The 26,286-nt window shown below is 39.1% G+C and overlaps 1 protein-coding gene across 2 annotated transcripts in view; it reads left to right on the forward strand.

Moving 5' to 3' along the window:
• The window catches only part of thrab (thyroid hormone receptor alpha b), a 198,316-nt gene that overhangs the window by 15,904 nt on the left and 156,126 nt on the right, over positions 1–26,286 (forward strand). For both annotated transcript variants that reach the window (XM_042507811.2, XM_042507813.2), the window contains exon 2: positions 15,751–15,833. The gene's annotated coding sequence lies outside the window, so the exon portion shown is untranslated. The remainder of the gene's footprint in view (positions 1–15,750; positions 15,834–26,286) is intronic.

Consider the following 26,286-nt stretch of genomic DNA (forward strand, 5'->3'; position numbering starts at 1 on the left):
CAGAGAGGACAAGCTTTCTATGAAGATATAAACGACTCATTGTAATGTAACCATTCTTAATTTAAGGTGATAATACACTAAAGAAAGTGTAGTTATGAGTATTAAATTCTGTGTCTGTCAATATATTCCCCTAAATCCTACACACTGGAGCTTAAACTGTTTTATAAAGTACTGAAAAGAGACGTACTCAAATGTCAGTTGATATTCTTTTCATACCAGGTGTCAAATTTGTTCTAATCATTTGAATTCTTGCTTCAGAGGGATTTTTTTAATGTATTCAGGCTATGACTCATATGAAAGGTGTGTACTGGATTGTGGAGAGGGAAAGTTGTTCTGCTCGAGCAAATAATCAAAAGATAGTGTAACCGCTTTTGCGCTGGCAGGCGGCCCTTAATAAAAAAAAATCAAACATAATTATATCCTCATCGAGAAGGCTGCTGCACAAGAACATGGTGTTTCTTATGATGAAAGAAGTAAGAAGAAAACTTTACGTAGTTTGGGAGCAAAATGGGTCATGTAAACAGTCATTAACTATAGGAAGTCCCCTATCCTACACACAACCTAAATATTGCTGTCCATTTGGAACGCATCATTAATCCTGGGATTTGTTGTGCACTTTACCTGAGCCAGGTAGTGTGTTTCATCTCTACCTGTTAGTGTTGCTGGCCAAGTCTACATGGAGAGCTACACACTGGGAGGTCCAGAATGCCTAGTTAACGCCAAGCGCCCAGAGGCTGTGTGTGTGCATGCGTGCGTTTGTCTTTGTAAAAGTATTGAGAGACTTGCTGATCTGGCAGGCGTACACATTCCTCATCTGAGTTGTCTCAACTGCAGCCAATCAACAAACTCTTGCGTACAGGAGACAGTAGCGTAGTCAAACTTGATATCTTATTGGTATTAAAAGTAACATCTTTACTTTAACACACTCAGGGTTCCCATGGGCATGGAAAACCTGGAAAAGTCCAGAAAAGTGATGGAACTTATAAAAAATCACTGAAAGTTTTTTTTAAAAAAATCATGGAAACTTGTTGTGTGTAAAAAATTAAGTTACATTAATGTAGCATAATGTTAAATTTATTTCTGTAGCTGATGATGATGATGATGCTTTATTGAAAAATTTCGTGGTGATTTTTATGGAAAATGTTAAACATAAAGGCAGTTTTTGTTCCTTTGAAAAATGTAAGTTATTTTTTAAAATTTTTATATAGGTTTTTTTTTTTTTTAAAAGAAGACTGGTTTAGAATGCACATTTTCTTAAAAAACTGTCAAAAATAACTATGCTTTTCATAGCTAGAAACTGAAAAAGAAATTATTGTTGGATTTCCAAATTACACAGTCCTTCAACTCATTGGGAACGCCGAAATCATGTTTGAATAGGGGTTTGAATCTTGTGTTTGAAAAATGTTGGGCAAGTGAGGCAAGGAAAAAAAATGGGGGTCCATGAAAAGTCATGAAAAAGTGTTGAAAATTTGTCCATGAAAATGTGTGGGAATCCTGACACTTGCATGTTTTGGCATGGAGCACAAGCTGTGTTGTGTGTTAATGCTTATGCAGGGCTGTTTGTGTGAGCACTGTATTTCTGCAGAGTGTCCATGGGTTTGCTGTAGAGTACAGGCTCATGTTTCCTTCACCATAGCTGGCCCGGATAACAGGAAACTCAATCGGCAAAGTGTGAGACGGTCACTCTGTGATTAGTGTACACTACTGCCTTGCAGTACTGTAGCCTTGGCATGGCAACACTGGACAAAAAAATTCAGGAGAGCTGCATGCAAGCTTTGCACACACCAGCTGACATGCATGGTTTTTCAGACATGCATTCACACCAGGAGAATCACATGCACACAAGTTCATGTTCACGAACATATACATGCAGCTATTCTTAGTTGATGTTATCGCTCTAGTTTGCACAGATCACTAGCTTGTAAGAACATATGTTGCATTAGGTTCTCTGTGTTTGCGCAATGCTATACACAAAGGTGCTTACAGTTCATTTTTAACCCAGACCGCTCCCTGTTTGTACAGCTCTGTCTAAACTGTCTCCAGTGAGTGTTGAACGCTGTTCTCAACCACTGTTTGACTTTGTTTTTAATGCACGACGACACGGTGGGGAGCGAAGAGCTGCCAACACTCCTGTATAACTGAACAACATCCCATATCAAAACAGTTGTTAAGCTCGTCATTAATTACAACAAAACATTTTTCATTTATTTTGACTTTGATGTGTAATTCATGTATTTTGATGAAATAAAATTATTATTTTTATTCTATAGTTGACAAAATGAAAAGTTAATTTTAGTTAATGCAAGGGAAATGCACATTTAGTCGACTAGACCAGGGCTTTTCAACATTTAAGGACCCCTTAGCTCAAAGAGAGATGGAGCAGGGACCCCCTACTGCATTTATTGTAAAAATTGAATTGGATTTGAGATAATTCTCTTCTGTTGTGCTTGCCTGTAGTTTCTAAATCAGCAGCAGATGTAGCATGGCAAGGTGCCTTAATCTCCCTCTCTGCACTGTCGCTGGCTTTTTCTGAGGTGGACCGTGTGTCAGTGTCTTTTAGAAATGATCCATTGTAGCTCACCAAAATGTCTGTACACTTGATGTATCGTAGGCAACTGAACTTTCTGAGTTTCTTGAAGACGTCTCATCTCTCATCAGAGGGGCGTCTTCAGTTCTCAACAAGCAATCCAGTCTGTTACAATATAGCGCGTATAATTACTATGACCTGGATAACTGAAAAAACACTTGGATCAATACTAACATCATGTTTTGTACTGTCACTTAAATGTTTGTTTTCTAGGATTAGGCTGATTTATCTTTGTTAATAGCATGTTGGATTCATGCTAATGTGTATTTTCAGACATATTTTTTAATTTTTGAAGACCAAAAACAAACTAAATGAAAATTGAACCCTGGAACTACCCTCTGTAGTCTGCAACAGAATAAATAATCGGCTAAATTTATTTGACCCGGAGTAAATCAAGTGGAGTTCGTATCAGCATGTGAGTCTAACCAGCGTTTCTCCTTTCTCTCTCTCTCTCTCTCTCTCTCTCTCTCTCTCTCTCTCACTCACACACACACACACACACACACACACACTCAAACACATTTGCGCTCTCAGACTCAATTGATGGCACCCTGAGCATGAGACCGGTACAACTCTGCAGCTGTTGTCGGTTATGACGAGGCTTGACATATGTGTGTGAGAGTCCATGTGTGTCAATATGCGTGCACATTCTTGCAGACAAGAGCTAGTGTGTGAGTGTGTTTTTGAATGGAGATGAATCAGGACGTTAAACACCAAATGAATGTCATTTGTGTTTGGTGTTTTCTAGGATAATATGCAGTGTTCATAATGCACAGTGCAAGATGCCACACTTCTAAGCAGCATTTAAAGCTTGATTTAGCTATTGAAAAACATGATTAATGATTTCAATTCAACAACAACAACACACTAAAACAAAGTGCAAACACAGAGGTCAATGACAATAAAGCAAGTAAAAGTTATAAAAGTGATAAAGCAGGCAGCTCTTTAAAGGCAGTTTAAGTACTAAATAAATCAATAGAATACATTTTGGACAGTGTTTAACCTTATAGATGAATGTGCTTTATTTTGACTTTTTTCAAAGTGTTATCTTAAACTAACATTTAAATGTCAAGAATGAGTTGTTAGGAAACAATTTGAATTGTGTATGCTGTATATTGACCCTCCCTGGCCATGCATAAATGAACAATTCTTTATATTATTTTATAATATCTACTGATCCTAATCTTTCCAAAAACATACAACAGCTTCAGAAGATAAAATGCTTTTTTTTTACATTTATACATTTGATTGGACAACAGATTGAAACATTTTACTAGGCGACTATGAATATGGATTAAAATTTTCCAAAAGGTGTGAAAATGAACAGTCAAAACAATCAAATTGGCCTGCGGAGCGTTCATAGCAGATTTGGCTGGACGCAGGCCCAGGTTGACAGACGAGGGTTACAAGCTGGTCGGCCCCCAAGAAGTGGCTCCAAATGCTGGTTGCTGGTGTTTTCTCAGTTGTGTCCATGACCCTTGTCCAGGTTGGACGGACTCCAGCTGGTCCCCAGTGCGAGCGTTCCCTACTTTCACATCTGCAGTCCTTCTCTGTGCCAAAGCAGGCAGCGCTGACCCCTCCGACCTCCTATTTCGTGTTTATGTGCGGGAGAGAGTGCGAGGGGTATAAACAGATAACATCAGAGTGAGGACGCAGCATAAAGGGAGAGAACGCACACGGATCATGTTAGATAATGTATTCTGTGTGTGTGCGTGTTTGTGTGGGGTATCATGTGAAAGTACATCGTTTACACTCTATTGCTTCCCCTTGTTATTCCTCTATGTGTATATATGTTTGTGTGTGTGTTAGTGTGTGTTAGTGTGCTAAGCACGGGAGTGTTGGCAGACCCTTATCTGACATGGGGGGATTAGCTGACCGAAGGCGACCCTTGGCCTTCCTTGCCCTCTGCCTGCTGTAGTCCTTCCCCTTGTTCTTCCACAGATTGTCACTTAAGCATGTCTGCTACTGTAAGACCCGACGCTGCAGGCGCCCGCTGTACATTAACCTGCGTGGCTCCAAAGTCATACGTTAAGGTTTTAGAATGACTTACAAGTTTCCAAACATTTGTTTACTTGACTTTGTATTTTAGTATGCTGTTAAAGTGTCTGGGGGTGGTTGACGTGATGCTCATTTTCACAGTGACAAATATAAAAAAAAAAAATAGTCATTTTTTATTAAAATCCACAAGCTTCAATATTGATTATAATGAAAAAAACCTAAACTTTTATGGAAAGTCCCAATCTGTACCTCATTTAGTAGGAGCATGGCATTGTGAAGTTACAGTGGTTCCCACCGTCGTGAAAATATAATCACAACAAATCAACAATGGTGAAGCATATTTCTCTTCATCTGACAATCTCCAAATGAAATATTAACAGGGGTAGAACAATAATATTTTTGTCAGTATTTCTGATTCTATTCATGATAAATATTTCAGCAATAGCCATCAAGATATTTAAATTTATTAATTGCCACTCAAGTAATAGTATTTGGCATGATCCATATTGCCTTCACATGCAGAAGAGATCAACAGGAAACTATGCAGCGTGTAATCCAGCATTACTGTAATGTGATCTCTTTGATATCATCCTCACTGAGCTGCGTTAAGTAACTGCTGATGTAAACATGTCCTGCTGCTGATGCTGCTTCACAGTAAAAGTTTTCAACTAGCAAAACATAAGGATGCTTTTATTGTGAAGGAGTTTCAGAATTATGAGACTTTTTGCATTAGGACCTGATAAGACTAGGACTGTAAACTTCTGGTCAACTGTTTGGTGTTTTGTGGACTATAAAACTTCACCTGACTTTCAATTGGCATGAGAGCGTGAAGATAATGACTGAATTTTCATTTTTTGGGTGAACCATCAATTGATGTCGAGCCTTGACAGAATCCACTTAAGTGGGCACACAGTGCAACCAGGTAGAGTGCACTCAGTGTGCAGTGGAGATTTAGTTAATCTGGAGTTAATCGCCAGATTTTTTTCCCCCCATCAACCAATCGATTGGTTTAAGAGTACGAAGGATTTCAGTCAATCAAGATTTTCTTTAGTCGATTACAGCCGTAGATCAGAGAGCTGTGTAGCTTTTTATAATCGTTTTCAATAAGAGTGCTTTGCTGCTTTTGCATTGCTGAATGCCCTACATTTTCTGGTCTTTACGCCTCTTTTGTGTTTAATGTATTGCAGTGAAGATGTAGTTATAACATGCAGTGATGCTGTAACCACGCTGTACGCCATATGCTCGAACATATAAAGCCATAGATTATTCCATAATGTGAAAATGCTAATATGCCCTAAGCTACCAGGGGAAATTCCCCCTCATTATTGCATGTAATTGCTCTTAAGTTTATCCATCATCATGGCCTAATGTGCCTCAATTCAAATCTTCAGAAATACCATAAATATATATTTTTGTCTTTGCATCTAACAGCAGTGATCTGATTTCATTATTAGAAATGAGCACCAGTGTATTTCCAGCAAGTGAATAATTGATTATTGAACCGTCTCTGTCGGAGCACAGGCCTCTCATTATGCATACTGTTGAACACATACAGAACACGGGCCTGTCACACACAAACACACACACACATTTCAATAAAAGCCCACACAGACCACGCTATGCTTCAACTGGCAATGATCTTATATTCTCTGGTTTCTCGTTCCAGTTATCGCAGCTCCAAAGTGTAGATCAGATGCGTGTGGGTATTTCTGTTTTGTGTGTTTTCAGTGTGTAGGTTTGGGTCCTGTGGCGCTGCGTTTTCATAGAAACGCTGCGGCTCCAATGACTCTGATTTAGAGAGCTTCTTTACTGTAGATTAGAGGAAGGAAGGAAATTAGAGAGAAAGGAGGAGAGGGAGAGAGCAGAAAATGGGTCAGACATCTGAGAGCCAGGCAGTCCTTTTTTCTACGATGGGTGTCAAGACATTATCCAATTGCACCTCTTTCTCTTCCTCTTTTTCTCGCTTTTCTCTTCCTCTAGTGCATTTGTTTCTCTCTGTCTCTTTCTCTCCCCTCACCCTGCCTGTCCAAGGAAAAGTGCAAAGAGAGGAGAGAGTTATTATGCTTGGCATGTCTGCAGAGGACGGGCTTTAATTTGGACTCAGCCCAGCCGATCAATCTCCAGGTTGGCTCAGTTACAGCACCGTGTGTGTGTGTGAGTGAGAGTGTGCGTCTGAGGCCTTCTTGTAACAGCTAAGCTTTTAAACTATGCAAACCAGCAGATTGCTCTAAAAGTGAAGCACACTGGATTAATCCTGTGTGGAAATGTCTTATTCTATACAGAGAGCCGTGGAGGAACAATGAATTGGATTAGACCTGGAATGAGCATTAATGGATAAATCTGAAACAAAGTCAAAATAGGGAGGAAGTAAACTTTGTTCTGGCTGTGCAGGAGCATCAGCATCAGGATGAAAGTCCGAGTCTGTCTGTCACACATCTGACATGAGTGATGCTAATGTGTCACGGTGGATACTGTATTAAGCTGATTTGGGAAGGCGCGCTCCCTCACATAGATGAACACACATGTACTCTCAGTTACACTCAAGTAACTCTGGCTGATTTGCATAATATGCAAATACATGGATGTGATTCAGCGGGTGGTTTGGCAAAGTGTCAGAGAGCCTGCAACATTTCCTGTTGGAGGCTTTTCTCTGGCATGGAGAGCACTTAGCCCACTTCTGTTCGAAAGTCCCGGTGGAGGGCATGACAGCAGCTCTCATGAACAGACTGCGTTTCCCCCCAAGAACCCATTCTGCAGGGAACCCAAACACAGCGAGAACATTATTTAATGAGGAGGATAAGTGTAAAAAATTATGCAAAATCATACTCTTGGCAGAAAGACAATTTGGCCTTTTACTTTTCTCAATTAACTGATTGATTTGTAGGGATGGGGATGGAAACCTGGTTCTACTGAGGACCCAAGTAATGGATAACAAGTCATCTAAAATATAAAATCTGATGAACTATAATCTGTTACACAATAGACTTATATAATATTTCATACCCTCATACCATCCTGAATTTTTACCTGGGTGTACAGTATATGATGGTGTAAATGTGCAACAGGGACAGTGCTATTTATTTTTAGCTTCTCAAATGAATAATTAAGCAATAGAAACCCACAAAAGTTAAATTCTCACCTATTGTCCTTATTAAACACAGAAATACAACCAGTTGAATTCAATTTTCGCTCGGGCACACAAGACTGGCGAGGCTTAATTGCCACTTGCTTTGAAAGCACAACAATGGACAAGGAAAGGTTAATTCTTAAAACTGAAAGGAAGTGTTACCCATATAATACCTCCTCAATAACCAGATTAAGGTGTCGGCTGGCTGAAAGGGGGATCTCTGAGGAGCTGCAAGTTTCTGTTAATGAGCATTGCTTGTTGCAGCCTTTCTGCTGTTGGAGGCCGCGCCATTTCCAGTAAATATCACGATATAAAACCTGTGCTTTCTGTTGGAAGAGTACAAACAAGGGAGATAGATAAGTACTCGCCCATCTTTTAAGTGGTTTCGTCCTCAGTTCAGCCACAGACGACATGATGTAACAGATAACAAAAGTGTGCATTTAGCAGATTCAGTGTGTACAGAAGCTTGCAAGCCCTAAGGGCATGGTGTAACATTCAAATGTAGCATTTCCCATAAAAAGGTTAAAACCAAAGTGTGTGCAATGCACCTTTTAAACAACAATAGCAGAGGAGACGCACAGCCGTTACTATTTCTGACAGCTCGAGAATAAGTTCTCAAATGTCTTGTTTTGTCCGACTAATAGTCCAAAACCCCAAAATATTCAGTTTACAATGATACAAAACAGAAAACCTTTACACTGGAAGGGCTTAGTATCATTTTTATGGGCATTTTTGCTTTAAAAATTGACAAAAATAATGAATAATATAAGAAGTAGTGCCGATTAATGAATTGACTACTTGTTGCAGCTTTAAAGGAGGAAAACATGGAAAAACATCTTAAAAGTATAACCAGACTAAAGCATTTTTCCTGCGTATGGTCCTGTTTTATTTAAAAATGGAAGAGCGTGATGTTGCTTCTAATATGAAGCTTTTGACAAACAGCTCTGTCCCGAATGTCAGATTTGTCTAAAAAGATTAACAATGGCTGCAGTCTAGTTTCGGGAGATGCTGTCATCTTACAAGAGAGATTCTTTTTTTTTTTTGTTGTCGAGATTAAGCATCACAGTCTGCCTACAAAATTTTTGGTGTGCAGGACTGGCATGACGATCTGTTTGACACACTCTGTCAAGCTCACAGGGAGAGAGAGAACATAAATGCATGGAGACACACGAGGGGAAGTTTTCTTATTTTTGGCTTGATGAAATGAGCAGACAGGTATTTACAGAAAATATGTCTCTCACTTTCAAGAGGATGGCTGCAGAGCTTATATAAATATTTAAATACCATTTTGGCCTGAACGTGAGACAACCTTTCTTTTTTAGACTTATTGAAATTGAGAGATACGTTGATACGACAAGGTGAACAATGCATCTTCAACTTCAAATGAAACAGTATTTTAAAAAAATAAACAAGTCTAGTGCTCTCAGTTTAGCATTTCAAAGAGATTCAGCTTTCACTGTGGATTCAGCTGTTTGTCCTTGAACACTCCTTTAAAAAAATGAAACATATGGTCCATCCAATAGCCCATAAATTTCACCTTTTGTGTGGCTTGTCCAAGAATGCTTTGAGTGCAGCAAGTGATAGGCATTCCCTCTGTTTTTCCCTCAGACTCGCTGTCCTTTTTCCTTAACAGCGGACGTAAAGATTTACTGTGGCTGCCGGGATTTTAAGGCCGTCCTTTAGAGCTTAACATCTTGTTACGTGACATTTTGTGACATTGTTTAATGTTGGCTGCCGCACAGATGATTCTGTCTCCTGTCAATAACTGCAGCAAAGCTCTGTAGATGCTTCCCACTCATTTACACTCATTTGGAAAAACACACTACCAGTGATTTATCTGCTGTCAGCTGGGAGGAGCTTGCCAGTCTAGTTTCATTAAGGCTACAAACAGAACTTTTTAAGAGAACAGTTCAACATTTTCTTTCCAACAGTTCTGTAACATTTTTAAATTTTATTATTAGAATTAGCTATTAAAAGAAAAAATCCTAACTTTTTAATTTCATTTTTTTGCTTTCTCTATTTTCTCCCTAGACATTTCCCCCTAGCTTTTTTTAAAATTATTGTACTAATTTTTGCAGTTTGTGGAACATTTCTTACCAACTTGCTTATTGCCTTTTTTCCAATGTTTATGAAAGATATTTATTTATTTATTTGGTCAGGGTTCAGAGGTTTAGATACATTTTTCAAAAATATCCACATTTGTTTTCTTTCTCAGACCCCAAAAGATTTCTAAAAAATTCAACTTGGTCTTTTTTCTGCGTGGTAAACATGGATGTTACGACCCAGTTTATAAAGGGAAAGGGAGGCAAAAAAATAAAAATTAAGTTATTTATTAACAAAGGACTTAGGATACCTGATACAAACAAAATGCCAATTGAGTCAGCCAATATCAAACCATCACAGATATATCACTTTTGGCTTATATATTATGCACTATATGAAAAGTTAATTTTAACATAAAATAATCCAGAAAACAGGCCTATCCTAGCATAGAGATTATAGGCAGAGAAAATAGTTAGCCTGTTTTTTATTTAGAAATCTGCATTCCAGTTCCTCTAAAGCTTACTAATTAATAGTGTTTGTATCTCATCTGTTTATTCCATAAACAAAGACGAAATGGGGTTTTTCCCCATCTTAATAGTACATTTAGATTGTGGTGAGATTCATGGTTGTAAATAGGCTTCAAGGAACAACAAATATTCTTTCTTCTTTGTGGCTGTCTGTCTGTTGTTGTGCACTGAAGCACGTCAAGAAACCAGAGTGGCATGTTATGCCGTACACAAAAAAAATCCGGTCTCTTTCTTCTCGATTACCAGAATCTATCTGAGCATCCATCTGTCCTTTAACTGTATTTCCCGTCTTTACTTCCTCGTCTGATTGATTGTCAGTGATTACACTTCATTATCGGGCAAAGGCAGGGATATTAGTGAAAAAGGCTCATACTCTGTTCCCTTCTAATCTTTTATTTGCTTAAACAAATCACTGAAATAATTATGTTTACTTACGGTATTATTTTATGAGTTATGATACTTATACTAAAAAAAAAAGAATCATTTCAGAAAAAAATAATAATTGAATAGATTAAAAAAACAATAATAATTAAGATACAGAAATAAATAAAACAAAAGGCCACTAAACTGTTATCACTGTTTGAACCACTGAATAGTTTATCCAATACAAAAATACACTGCATATACACATTTAAATGTACATGCATATGTCCAAAAACTTGATGATGTTCAAGAGAAAACAGAAAATTCCTACATTTGAGAAGCTTAAAAATAAATTACAGACACCTCTTCAGTGAGCAGAATAGCTGCCAATTAATTTTTGTTATTGCTAATTGTTGCTTTAAAATTAAATAGTGTAAAAAAGTAAAAAAAAAAAAAAGGGGGGGAAAGCAATCTGTAAGGTAAAGAGTACAAATCTAGTTTGACATTTGATGGCAGCACATGGACACATTTAGATCTTTACCAATGAAAGTATGAAGGTTGCGGTACTTCGTCTTGCTGCTCAATAACAGGCGGTTTTAGCTGTTCAACTGGCTTCTGAACAGGACTGAATCATTCGTGATCAACAATCCTCGCCTGTATCTGTCTCTGTCTGTCTCTCTCTGTCTGATTAAAATAAAACGGAGGATATCCTGTAGATGAGCTTGAGTGCTGTCAGGTTTAACCCCGACTCCAAGCAGCTGGCCCTCTTATCTGTCCCGCCTCTGCCGATGCATATTTATCCCTCCCCGAGTGGTTGAGAGCTGGCTTAGCATATGGATTAGCCGGAGAATCAGATGCATGGCCGCACTGAATCGCCATCGCCGGTAATGAAAACAAACTAGTAGCATTGCTGTAAGCGACCTGAGTACTTCACCTTTGAACCGAGCTATGAAAAGGTCGCGCCTCGGTCTCTCAACTAAATATCCATTTATAACCCGACCTCTCCAGTGCATTCTGACAGAAATAAAAAGCCCTTCAAAAAGCTTTGCTGCCTTTAAAATGTGAGGGAGAATAGATTTTAGAAACCATCGCAGTTAAGTGGTTACTGCAACTGAGACCATGTTTTTCAATATATGCAGTATTATAACCTTTGAACACCGGGATTGACATTAGTTTCCTTTTGCTGCATTGAGACGCCATTCACAAGTATTCAACCCTTTGAGGCCAGAGAAAATTGGTATAATTTATCAAAAAAAAATCCCTGCAAATTGCAAGACCTGACTAGATTCAGAAAATATTTGGAAAACTGTAAATCATGATTATTTATTTTACAGAATTATTATAATTTTGAATCAGTTGTTTTTTCAACTAATTAACTTTTTTGTGAGTGCAAATTTTTAGGTAATTTTGTTTAACATTTTTACTCATTTCAAAACAGGGAAACTGGCAATGAGCGTATCAGCAAGAAAGGTCCTGCAAATTACCAACAATAAGCAAAAGGTGACAAAAAAATGATCGAAAAAAAATTGTTATGTCCAGAAAACCATTTCAGTTTTAGTGTTATTTTATTTTATTATTTTTTAAATTTTCTTCTAGCACTAGCACATTTCCCTGTTGTTATTTTGTAGTTTTTTTGTTTCTTTTTAAAGTTTTTAGGTAATTTTCTTATAACTTTTTTTTTACTAATTTCTTGCTAATTTTTGCTTCAGTTTTTTAAAAGATGCTCATTGCCTTCTTCCTATGTGAATAAAAATAAAACCCTCAAACCAATGTGCTCAAGTTTCAAAGGGTTAATGTTTAACTCCATCGTTTGACAGAAAGCTACACCGAAGGACAGCTTGATTTGTTAGACAGCTGTGAGACTGAGTGTCAACATTGGAGTGTCCCCGTGTCCGCCGTCTGACAGCTCAGGTGGAAAGGTGAGAATGTCGTGGTGCTACTTGGCTGAATGTCATGAGATAATGACTCAACCCGTGTGCCAAACACACAGACCGTCATTACGTAATGCCATTGTGTTTGTGTGTGTGTGTGTGTGTGTGTGTGTGTGTGTGTGTGTGTGTGTGTGTGTAGATTTTTTTATGTCTCATCAGAGCTTGAATGACAGGAAGTTAATGAAATACATTGTGAAATCTTTTGGGCTTGTCTTTACTTGCCACAAGCGTTTGTATTGTTGCAAAAATAATTTAACCACTTGTAGAGGTGTGTATCCTTCCTTTCAACACCGTACGTATCCAGATAAACAGTCCAAGATCAGATACTTTACCCTACAGATACATTTATAATGATATGTTTTGGTGTTCTGTGATTCAGAAGCAGATTGTGTTGGTCATAGGTTGAAGCTCAGGTCCTGGATGGACCGTATTTTCCCTTGAACAAGGCACCGAATCCCTCGCTGCTCAGGATACAGTGTCGTGGGGAACCATCATTCTGACATCTCTTATGCATTTAATGTGTGTGTGAGTGTGTGTGCACCAGTAAATCAAGGAAAATAACAGTGAAAAGAATAATTTCCCCTTAGGTGACAAATGAGGTATATTATTAATTCAGTATGATCCAAATATTGAATTAAATATGTCAAAGAAAATGATGTCTCCTGCCTCATAAACAGTCAGAATCAGAAAGCAGTTTTATTGTCAAGTAGATTTGCATGTACAAGGAATTTGTCTTGTTGTTTTTGTGCTTAACCTTTTAAACCTGGGCAATATGCTTGACTTCTTTGAAAAACAGTAGGGAATAAGCAGCAAAAGAAGAAATGGCCCAAAACTTAGCAAGAAGTTAGTAAAAAAGTAAGAAAAAATTTGCTGTTTTTTTTTAAATGAAAAGAAAAACAATGAAATGGTTTAAATACTTGTGAAAGGTGTCTAAAAGCAGCCCAAGAAGAGTGATTTCACTCCAAGTTTCAAAGGTTTAACGATAAAAAAGATGCAAACTATAAGAAACAAGTATTTAAAGTGAAGGAGCTGCACAGTTTTGCAAAGGAATGTGCAAAATATTTACTGGGGGATGTGCAGAAGCTTGCAGCACGATGGTTAAAGTACAAAGAGTATGTGCATGTAGGCAAACATGGGCATTTGTAAACACGGGCAGTGATACTGTCGATAGGTTTTTTAGCTTGTCTTTCAAAGTAGGATGAATATTTCACAAAAATGCTGCGGACTCGTACCATTTCCATCTGTTCCTGGGTTAGCCAGTATGTTTACATGATGTAAGAAAAAGTCAAATTCTTGCATTAGCCTGACTAAAACTGGGCTTTTAATATACATATAAACATGTTAGTCCGACTGAATTCGGAATAACTCACCCAGATAAATCGATCGTAAGTCGAGCTATGTGTTTTTGTGTCCCTACCTTAAACATGCTGCCAGCCGCTGCCCAGGATGAGTTGGTGGTCTTCGCTTTGATGTATGATTCCTGTTTTGTTCACACTGTATCAAAGTTGGACCGCTGACCTGAAATAGACCTGGAAACCATCAGTACGATTCTGCATCACCTTTATCAAAAATCACTTTTTGCTCTGGAGGCCTTCTTGGGCTCGGATGGAAGTGAGAGGACAACAAAGTCATCCTTACTACTTGATGACTCCATCTCTTGGCTCGTATTTGACATTTTTCCAACAAATACAACAAAATGCATCAAAGTCGGTGCAAAGGGTTTGCAGCGCATTGTTTTTTATGAGACGACGGATATAAAACAAACAAAGTACGGACGTGGAGTGCACAAAGCTGTACATAGCACTCTGATTTTTCTCTCGGTGTGGGAATATTCTGAGTGACCTGAAGCAGATTTTTGACACGAGAACATAGTGAGCCAGCATGAGAGTAGAGAGTCACACACACTGACGCACAGGGAATTATTTGGAAAGATTTTGACAGCTGTATTAATTTATTTCCTAATTTCATGCAGAATTTGTTTCAGATCTGCAGCTGTGTATCAAAGTAGCAAAGTCTCTCACTCCTTTATCAGTTCATCTTTACACCCATAACTTGATGATTTAATCAACTAATGACAAAGTGAAGAAAATGTAAAGTTTGCTGCAGTTCTAATCTCATTGTTTTCACATCCATTTCTGAACCATGTTTGTTTAAACATGTGTTTTTCATGTGAATTTGTGTATACAGAATGTCACTGTGTTTAGTGTTTATGTGCCTGTGCAAATGTTTACGCATGGGAAAACAGATGTGAAGCATTACTCAATTTGCCTCTGCCAGTCACTTTATTTGATCCAACGCACGGCGTCCAGATTCTGTCCTGTTCAGTGTAACACGATTGAATGTGATGCACAAAGATCAAATGCAGTTTAGTCAAACAGTACATAACATCAAGGCCGAGGCTATTATGTGAATTTTTGGGTTAAAGTTTCTGCACAGGTATGCTGAGCATGCATGGGCTATCCACTCTGCACATTCACACGCTGGCAAGCGCAGTTCTTGTCCTCACCTTGATGATGTTTGTCAAGGCGTGACGGCTAATTATTCCATTTTGCTGCCAGAATTGTGACATCTACAGTTGAAGTATAAGTGCTAATGAAACCTGTCTCCTCAATATTGCCTCCAGCCTTTCTTTTATCGAAGTGCGTGTGTAAATAATGAGCGTTGTTGCATGAAGAGTGAGGTAGCCAAGGAGATGATTAATACCTGTAACCATGAATGCATTCCTGTGTGTGCTCCTGGCTCTTTGAACGTCTAGCGAGGTTCATACTATAAACTTCCCTTTGATTCCTCTGGCCAGCCTAAGCCTTAAGTTAGACACTTCATTTGGCTAAAGGATTAGACTACTAAGCCTTTTAGTGGTAAGCTGGTCACATGAAAATCTAACATTGCTTTGCATAGACAAGAAAACCTTGCACCTCCTTCGGGGATTTTCCTCTGTTGAACTCTGAGACTCCTCCCATGTCATCCTTGACTTGGCAGTGCACGCATGCATCAGTGGCCATGTGGATTTCCCTGTGTAGAGCTGTGGCTATGTGTAGGATTTGGCCAACACCATGTCTCGCAGGATCCTTTCCCGTAAGCCTTTTCACTCTCTGGAGTGTTTGGCCCGGTGGATGTTTTTTCTCCTGTTGGCACCGAAATGAAGGAATCACAGATTTTGTGTTCTGATTTCAGAGTTCCCTGAGAGCTGCGTTGGGATGAAAGCCGGGATGAAATGTAAAGAAACAACGCTCAAGTGAAGACAACTGACCACAAAGGTAAGAGATGTTTTCGTAGCTTTGCGTACACCTCTGGGAGGCTGACATATGTTCTGCCAAGTCCTGTCTCAGCACATAATTAACTGTGAACCGACATCAGTGGGATCGGTGGGGGTATAGTTACGCTGATACCTTGATAGTGTCAAGTCAAAAGGCTGGTGGGAAGGTGGGGTCGGTTTTATTTTTCCGTGCTGGAACACAGTGTCTCATTTCCACAGGTGCAGATATCAGATCCTGTATGTATAGTACATCTGAGCTGCACTGCACATATGTGTCACGGCCCCTCCCACTGTCTTGGAGGATGTCCTGGGTGACCTCATCAGACGGTTAGCCGACATAGGAGGGTCGACACCTGATTAGGCTCACCTGGGCCCTGTAGGATTTAAAAGCTGGGCCATGTGTTCATTCTGTCTCTGCCTTCCTATGCCCAACATCCATCACGGTCTGCTGCTTTTGCACCTGCAACACCCCCACTGCACACATGACACACATGTAGAGATCTACACACTCCACAGTTCATATGAGTACTTTAAAGAGACAGTTCACCCAAGAATCAAAAATGCATATTTTGTTTTCTTACCAGTAGTAACATGTTTCAGTTTAGAACAGGGATGCTCAACTTGCTTTGCCTGGGGGCCACAAGTGACGGGAGGCCAGGGGCCAGTTACAGCTGACCCTTACATGTCACAAGACTTGAGGATGTTTCTTGGATTTAAGGATGTTTCTAGGACATTAGGACATTTCAGTGACTGTAGGGCATCTCTAAGATTGTAGGGTCTTTCTATGATTTTCATATGTTTGAAGAATTTTAGGACCTTTACTAGATTTTTTGGACATTTCTAGGATTTCAGGACATTTGAGGCTTAGATAGGACCTCTGTTTGGGGTGCGGGGGATCCTCCACTGGCACTATATATAAACAAGCTCTACTTTGATGTTCTTTTATGCACTCTGGCACCTTATGTGTACCAAAAGTACAAAAACAATACACAGTGCGAATCACTTTATTTTTATTGGGAATTACAACTTTTTTCGGGAAGGACACCCGGCACCCTAGTAGGGGCCAGATTTGGCCCTCGGTCGATAAGTTGAGTATCACCGGTCTTGATTGTTTTGGTATGAGTTGCAGAGTTTTGGAGATAACAGCCGTAGAGATGTCTGTCTTCTCTCAAATATAATGGAACTAGATGGCACTCAGCATGCAGTGCTTCAAGTGCATTTGTCTCCTGGTGGGTGTAGTTCAGTAGAAAGAAAATAGTTCCTTCATGAAACTGCTCACAACAAGGTCTGTGGTTTATCTTGAGTAACCAGGTCATGACTTCTGGAAAGAGACATTGCTGTTGAGTTTGTCAATTGTATTCTGTTGGTGCGTTGAGCAGCACAAGCCAAGGGCCATCTAGTTCCATTACATTAGAGAGAAGGCAGACATCTCTATGGCTGATATCTTCAGCACACTGCAACTCACACCAAAACAATCTAAACTGATAAATAACACAAGGGGTGAGAAGGAAAATATGTATTTTTGTTTTTTTAACCAGCCCTTTTATAAATCAGGCTTGTATAAAGTAAATCTCTTGCATTGTCTCCCTGCTTGTCATAATCTCTGAGCTAGTTCGTCCACATAAGTTCAGCTCTCTGACATGTTTATCAGCTTCCTGTGCTTTTTGCCTGTCAAGACTCAGCTTGAAAATGATCCAATCCAAATACCAAAAAGCTGCAGCTTTCTTTTCTGAGAGCTTTCCCTCATCTTTCCAGATGTATGCGCACAGCTTTCTCTCTGTCACCTGCACAGCACCAGAGTGTCACATATACGTAGACATTAGCAGGTTTACGTGTTGTACCAACCTTCATTTACAAATCAAATTGTGTGCAAGGAGACTTTGCATTTTCTCATTCTCTTTTGCATAATCATGTACACTTTTGAATATGTTCTATGAAACTCATTACAGTTTGGATTATTTTTTTTAAAAAACAATCCCTTTGTCACCTTTGTGACAACAGGTTTTTTTGGCAGTTTTTCTTCACATCTGCTTGCAGCGAGCCACTGTAGCAGTGAACAGCTTCCTGAAGAGCGTTGTCTTGCACAATCATGAATATGGTCTTTTCCCTTTCGCCATCGACACTATCCGGAGGCTAACATGCTGCGCGTCAGTGACAAGTCGTACCTTTGCTTCACAGCAGTGTCATGTTGACTTATGATGCTTTTAATGTTGCATTTTGGTGATTGATATGTGTACTCAAGGCCGAGGTGCAGCAGGTTAACCCTTTGAAACCTGAAGCAACATCACTTTTTTTGCGTTAGTTTCAGATACCTTTCATAAGTGTTTAAATCTTTTAAAGCTGAGCAAATTTGTTGAGCAGTGTTCCAAAAAGTGCAAGAAATAATTAGATTTAGAAAATAATATTTAAGAAAGCGAGGGCAAATGTGTAAGGGAAAAAAAAGAAAAAAGGTAAAGGAAAAACATTATTCATAATTATCATAATTACACATTTAAAATTATGTTACAAAATTATAAAATATTTTTAAGCCTCTTTTCCACCATGTACATTTGTTTCCTTACTTTCTTTTCTTTTTTATATATGTTTTTAATTTTATTTATATATTTGTCTATTTTTTTGCTTATTTTCAGGTATTTTTCTTGTACTTTTTACTAATATCTTGCAAAGTTTTGGGACAATTCTTCTATCATAGCTCATTGCCTTTCTCCCATTTTCTTTATTGAAAGAAACCAAGACAGACTGTTCAGTTGTCAAACGGTTAAAGCAGTGATTGTCAGGGTTTCACGGCACTTTATTGGAAATAAATGAAGAACTGAATTAGTTTTAAAAGCTTAAACTCAAAGAAATCCCTAATCACTTTTTGTTGGCTGATAAAGCAGACACGGTAAGCCTGATTAATGCTGACAAGCTGCATCTGCAACCTTGAAATGTGATGAACTGCATATGAAATGCTGACATTATTTTTATGAGCTACTTGTTCCAAATGCTGGAAGTCATAATTCAGAACCTTAATTAAATATGCATAAATCATCGATATTTGACATGTATGAACGTCTAACCCGGAGGCTCCAACAACAGAATCGTGACGCATTCAGTGAGAACCTTTCACCAGAGATCACTGAGTTCACTCCTGATTTTAGGTATTGGAGAGTGGTGCTTTGGTCTTTGGCAGGGTGCAGACACCGGCTCACAAGAGCCAAGTTTTATTTTGGCCTCTGGCAAGTGACATACGGCTTGAGCGTGTTTCTATATGCTGCACATATGTGGATGTGAACGGGTCCTCTTTGAAATTGACGTGGCTATATCTGATGCCACGCGAGAGCAAGTTTTTTTTTCCGTTTTTGAAGCTGTCTCCTTCGAAGAACTTGAATCAATCACAACTTGTGTAAGGCTCAGGTCTGCACCACATGTCAGTCAGATTTGTGTGGTGTGTGCATTTAATGCTCAGCAGACTATGACTACCCATAACACCTGTCTCTGTGGGTGATGTGATGTTATGTGTCTTGCTGCCTCACAGCGATAAAGGAATACTTTAACCCCCTAACAACCATTTGTTTATCAATAAGGCACCCTGTGTTACGTTGAGTTTGTGATGAAAACTTTATTTTTCTTGTCTGCATACACAGTCAACAAAGAATCCAAAAACAGAAAATTCTTCGTACATTTGAATTTATAAGGGTCCACACTAAAAAACTGCAAAACTTTATCAAAACATTTCTGTACAGACTCTCACACAGCTCCCTCAGAATAATCAAAGTGTCATTTATCCAGTCGTATGCTCATTGCTTCCCAAACAGACTGACCCTCTGACAGGGAACTGAACAGGAAGTTAAACTCAGTTGTTGCGCTCTTCAAAGCCAGACTCCATTGACAAAAACATGAATTTTACTTTGCTGATTCCTGGAGCTGCTGGTCTATGGTTGCCTGGATTGGTAGTTTGTTTGTGTTGTTGCATGACTTTGGTGAATCTGAATTTACCCTAAAAAAAAACACCAAAGTCACAAAATAAAAACAACAAACTATCTGATTGAGGCAGTGGTAGACCAGCAGCTCCTATTTTCAGTGAAGTAAAATTACTGTTTTTGTCAGTGGAGTCTGGCTTCGAAGAAAGTTAAATAAAGTTTTACTGTACGTTCAGTTCCCCATCGGAGAGGGCTGTCTGGGAATACTGAGCATACCACTGCATAAAAAAGACTTGTGTTATACTGCACATGCTGTGTTTTAATCAAGTTTTGCTGTTGTTAAATGTGGACCCCTATGACTTCCAATACATCGAGGATTTTCTCTGTTTTTGGATTTTTGGATTCTTCTATTGTAGGTATGTGAGAAAAAGTTTTCTTAACAAATTCAGTGTAACATGGAGTGAGTATTTGATCATGAATGATCACTTGGGGGGGTGAATTATTCCTTTAACGGGGTGTGCTGATAAAAATTGTTGTCATTTGCAGTGGTACAGAAGAAATTGACTTTGATAGAAGTTAGTCACATATTAGAATATTACTTGAGTAAAAGTCTGAAAAATATCTCATAATTACTGTACATAAGTATTAAAAAATAATTGTACTTAAGTATTGAAAGTAAAAGTATTTGTAAATGCTGTTAATAAAAAACCAAGGGCCCAAATTTTTTAGAATTATGACTTCTTCATAACACCTTAAAAGTGGAGGTTATGGTACACGTAAAAAACAAGTTTTTTTAAACGAGTAAAAGGATTAAAAGAACAAAATCCAGTTTTTCCATCCCTCCTATTCCTTCAATTTTCCATTTGTCCCTTCCTACCTTCTCTATTTTGTTGTAACTTAGATAATCAGGTGAAATGTAGTGAAGTAAAAGTCAAAGTTGATAGAAATATATAAAAACTTGTTATATGACACTTCTGGTCATTTGTCATTTGAACCAATGACAGTGACGATCAGTGCAGGCTGAAAATGAGTGTTTTGTTTTGTCTCTGCTGATAAAACATCCACAACAGAACCTCACTTCATTTATAGTAGACTCTCTCTTCTGTTGTTCTGTGCGGAGTAACTTCACATCAGCAATTAGCCGGCCTTTTTAAGGGCCCAGTTCATGAATCAATACAAAGTGGCTTCTGTCAGAGGGATGAGAGGTGAGCACGGACGCTGCACCGGCGCACACGTCCCGCCCTCCTGCTTCTCGGGTGGCGGAGGGAATGAGCTGAACCACTCCCTGCCCATCTGTCACGCCTATCAGGAGAATCACTTTCCCGCTCTGGCACACACACACATAAACACAAACGAGCACACACACCCCCACCTGGGCACACATTCACGGACGCAAATACAAACATGCACACACATAATCAAATGGACAAATATGTACAAACATCCACATGCACACAGACAAATACAAACACACACAAAGTCGAAATACATTTGAATTCATACACAGATAATCTCCGAGCTCTGCTGACATTTATCTCCAACCAGGGAGTGCTGGGGACGGGCAAACTGTGAGCGGGCTCAGAGCCAGCGGTTGAATTACTTTTATTCTCCGACAGTGTGACTCACCACCTGGTTGGGTAATCCCAGCGCACGCTTTTGGACAGCTTCCGTACTAAACCTCAATTTCAATTTGAGTGAATTGAATTTCTCAGATGGCCGTTCAAGCCCTGCCTGGCACTAACCGGAAGGAGTAAGCTTTATGGCCGTTAATGCTGTGCAGAAAAGAGACACAATGACATTTAAAATGAAACCATTACAATCAGACGGATGTGAGCTGTTGCTATATAAATGCTGTTTTCTTTTCTGTTAGTGACATTTGAATAAGCATTTTTTCTGGGTAATCAATAAACTAACTTAATAACCTGCCTCGAGGCTCTTAGATGTCTAGACAGAATATCGTTTTTTCACTCTGAAAAGAAGCTAGGGATTAATTTAAAAAGACAATTACCAAGCGTGCTGCTAAATGACATTTCCAAGAACTGAGCAAACACATGCTGAATGACGGCTCTGTCTAATACCAGGTTGAATTAGTCTGTCTTTGCGCAGCTTAATTTGTGGTTGTGTTAATGCTGTGATTGGTGGCTTTACCTGAGCTTGTAGCCAGGAGGCGTGACGATGTAACGTGATGGGGCTGTTTGTTGTAAAGCCCGAGTGCCCTCTGCTTTCTGCCATATGGTTTTATTGTTGTTCAGGATAAACAAGGTGCAGCTGTAATATTAGGTTGCAGCGGCGTAAAGATAGCGTGGGTGGTATTTTGTGAAACCGTGCGGTTTCTTGGACGGCTCTCTCATTCACTGAAAGGAAGTGGTTTTTGCCTCCACTCAGCTAAGCTGAAAATGTTCCTCTTTTGCAGCTTTCTGTTGATGCTCTGTATTTCATTCATTCTCATGTGATTCTCTGTATTAAAGACAGACTCTCTGTTTGGGGTCAGGCGGTTGAGTGGAAACCACAGTTGTCAGAGAAGTGTTTGTGGTGATATTGTTCCTGGTAATCATTGCTTACCTCTCAGAGCTGCGTCTGTTTTTTAACTCGAGTTGATTGTTGCTCCGGTGCAGAGTGCGAAGGTGCAGCCAGAGCGTATATGATGTCTCCAAAGGCTGGATGTGTGTTTAGGTTTTCTGTAAATCGCATTCTTTAACATCACATTTGTATAAAACCTTGATTCCTTGTTTACTGCAACTTGTTTGCACTGAGAGTAATCCACATTCAAAAGCAGGGTTCCCACGCAACCCAGGCAGTTTTCCAGTCATGGAAACACCTTGAAGTTGATCAATGCAACCAAATATTGTAGAAACAATCTATTGTTGGGGAAAATTTTTAATTGTATACTCGCTCCTCACTTGTCACTTTCAGATTTTTGCTTCCAAAATGGCACCGGTATATATCATGGTCGTTTCCTGTCGATTAACTAATTGATCAATTGACTAAAGTACATGCAGCTGTGCTTTTGACGCTCAAAAACAGAGACCTGTTTGTCTATGATCCTAACTACCACCTGTGTGAAAAATGAGATCCAGGCCAACAGTAGAGCTTTTCAGGCTCATGCTGCATCAATATTTATGTGATATATTTTGTTATTGCTACCATGAAGCAGCTGAAGATAAACTTGTCAGTGCTCTGAGGAGGTCAAACTGTGTAAAGCAGCACTATTTCAAAACTACCTCAAACATATCATTGACATGTCTGTTATGTCTGACATGTCGGGCGTGTCTACGGAAATTTCTTGTTACTTATTTGACAGCATGACACAACAACAGCGATATATCAGTGTTGATATTATCATGTCGACGGACCAGTCTGACCCAAAAACTCCACGTGGGAACCTTTGAGTCAGTTTAAAAGATTGATGTGTTCAACCTTCAGTCGAGCCATCAGAAATTCATGCCTGAGTCTCAGCGCACAACAAAAAAATAAGAAGTCATGTTCCCTCTCAACTCTGACATTCATTTCAAATCTGCAGCAGCTCAAAGGACACAGGCTGCACAGCTGTGCTGCTGGTACGCAGAGCTGACTTTCATTTTTTAAAGTGTATCTTTCATGCTGTGAGATTCATGTGGATTCAGGCCGCGACAGAAAGGAAGATTGACATATCGATTACAGTGTGCCGCGTGATGACGGCTGAAATGTTTGCAAGAGAAATTGTCGGGGAAAGAAAAAGCAATTTGCCGTCTGAGCGTCTGAACCCTCTGACTCCTGCTTTTGGAACCTGTGATCACAGCTCGGCGATATGCAACATGAATGTATGTCTTCCACATCAGGCCTCTCTGAATCTGGCCGCCGCTGCAGCTCCTGTCACACGTCCAACTGGATATCGTGGTGTGAAACAGATATGATTGTATCGAGCGTTATCCAGTTTCAGACTAACAATGAGTGACTTCTTTTAGCAAACCAGACTGGACACTTTGTTTTAAGTTCACAAGTTTCTCTGGAAGCTCCCGTTTCCTCACACTGCAGTGACGGCTACTCTGACAGGAAGACAAGCTCATTTATTCACACAGCCATTGACATTTTCGACAGCAGGGATACTCAACTTGCGTAGCTTGGGGGCCACTTTTGTTAAATGACAGGAGGCCAGGGCCGATTCAAGGATTTTAGCACATTTTAGGGCATTTCTAGGATTTTATGGCCTTTTTCGGATTGTAGGACATTTCTAGGACTTGAGGACTTTTCTAGGATTTCAGGCAGTTTGTTGGATTTTTGCACATTTTTTAGAATTTTAGGACATTTCTAGGATTTGAGAACATTTCTAGGATTTTGGATGTTCTGAGGATTTTTGGACATTTCTCGGATTTCAGAATTTTAGGACCTTAGGAGCCTTAATAGGACCAATGTCCGGGGTGCAGGGGATCCTCCACTGGCACTTCTTTCGATAAACATCCTCTATTTTGATGTTGTTTAATGCTTTTTGGCACCTTTTGTATACTAAAAGTACAAAAACAATTCCCAGTGGGAATCACTCTATTTTTTATTGTGAATTGGAAAACAGCTGGGGGGCTTCCAGGCACCCTATCAGGAGCCAGATTTGGCCCGCGGGCTTTCAGTTTAACGTCACTGTTCTACATCCCTTAAGCTTTGTAGTTTTGTATATTAGCTAAAGTTTTCCTAGCTGTTGATCCAGATAGCTCCATGTTTACATAGATTTTTATCATATGTCATTAGTGTAATATAAAATCCCCTGAGACATTACACCGCTGGGGGCCCCTGGTGTTACCTGTCTGCTGCTTTGAACCTGCAGTGGCAGTTACATTCTCCTGAAGTCTGAGGGGGTTGTTTAATGTACCAGCTTTGTAATTACAGGGCATGATGGGATATCTGATATATTGTAATGAAACGTAGCTAAAGGGCTTATAAATTAAGGCGCCATGTGCAGGGCCGTTATCACATCATGGTAAACCGTCAGCGCCTGCAGTGAACACTGTCAAGGTAATCCATTTACATTCGTCCCATCTGTGACTTGTGTATAAGACGAGCAATAATAATACATTAGAGCTTGAGTGCTTTTATTACTGTTCATTTGAAAAAACGGCTATTGTTATGGCTGCCTCATATCTGTTGTGCTCTGACAGCAGTTTAAGTGTCCATCTGTGTGATTTGTTAGTGCAGCAGCTAGTGCCGGTATGATAAGTAGATCATTTTATCATTTGAGTTTTAAACACTTTGCTAAATAAGCATAAAGCTGTGATAATTGGTCCATTAGTTGACTGACAGAAATGAATCTGCAAGTAGTTTAATAATTGATTCAAGACACATTTCTTTGATATAAGTGGCCAAATTTTTGCTTCTGCAATGTGAGAATTTGGTTTGATTGGAATAATAAGAATCCTTATTTGCAGCCCTGCATCATTATTTGCTGGTTCTGGTTTCTTCAGAGTGATAATGATTTTATACCTTTTTACTGATTTTATACGAGTGAGTTGTGTTATTTGGTCATTTTGACTATTTGAAGACATCTCCTTGTGATGTCAAAACTTGTGATGGGCATTTTTGACAGTTTTCTGTGTCATTTTATAGATAAACAGATCAGTTAAATGTCTAGAAAAGTGATGAAATGCTCATCAAAATATTCTCGTAATGGTTTACTTATTTAATTTATTTATCTTCCTTTTTGGAAGACACTTACAAACAATGTTGTCCTGCTTGTAGACGTAATGAATTGTTGTTTTTTTTTTTAAAAAAGATTAATCTTAAACATATTAGAGTTTTCTGATGTGCTTTCAAGGATTGTGTGAAAGACATGCAGAGATCATAGTCTCGTGATTTCAAACACGTATTAACAAGTAGTAATAAGTATCAAGATTATCAATGTATTTACATCAAATAATCATACAAACAAATCAGAAGAAGCGAAAAAAAAGACTCACACCAAGTCACAGTTCAAAAATTCAGATTCTGATAGAAATTGCACAACATGTCAAAATCAAAAGAAAAAAATATACGTGAATAAGCAAACAGGTGGAAAAAAAATGCACACATGTTGATGCAAATGTCATCCAAACTCTCTCACTCCCTAAAAAAACTCTGTGTTCGTGATCAAGGGTGAACAAAAGCAGCGCTGGCTTTTGCAAACCGACAGGATGTGAAGAGCGAGCTGTGCCGCCCCAGCCACATGCTTTGTTGTATTTGAACAAACTTCTTGGTGAGGACAGCCTCCCTTTGTTGTGATTGTAATTACCATACAGTAAAGCACTGAAGTGGGTTACCGCTTTCATCCAACAGTCACCAAATTATTTTGAAACATTGTTTCTGACACGTCCTTTCTCTCTGGATTATTAAACATTCATCTGCAGATGAAAAGAATCAATAATATTTGCACAATAGTGGCAAACAAACAAGGCTCCCAACTTTGTGCACAACTAGAAAACCTCAACAGTTACTAGTCGCTGATTCACTACGTGCTGCGAGTCATTTTATGTGGCCGGTCATGTGAAGATTTAATGCTAAATGCATAAATCCGGTCACACTTCAGTAAGTCACGCTGATGTCACTGATGTG

This window comes from Plectropomus leopardus, chromosome 19, assembly GCF_026936395.1.
Source record: "Plectropomus leopardus strain MGB_pleo_1.0 chromosome 19, ASM2693639v1, whole genome shotgun sequence".
Lineage (NCBI taxonomy): Eukaryota > Metazoa > Chordata > Actinopteri > Perciformes > Serranidae > Plectropomus > Plectropomus leopardus.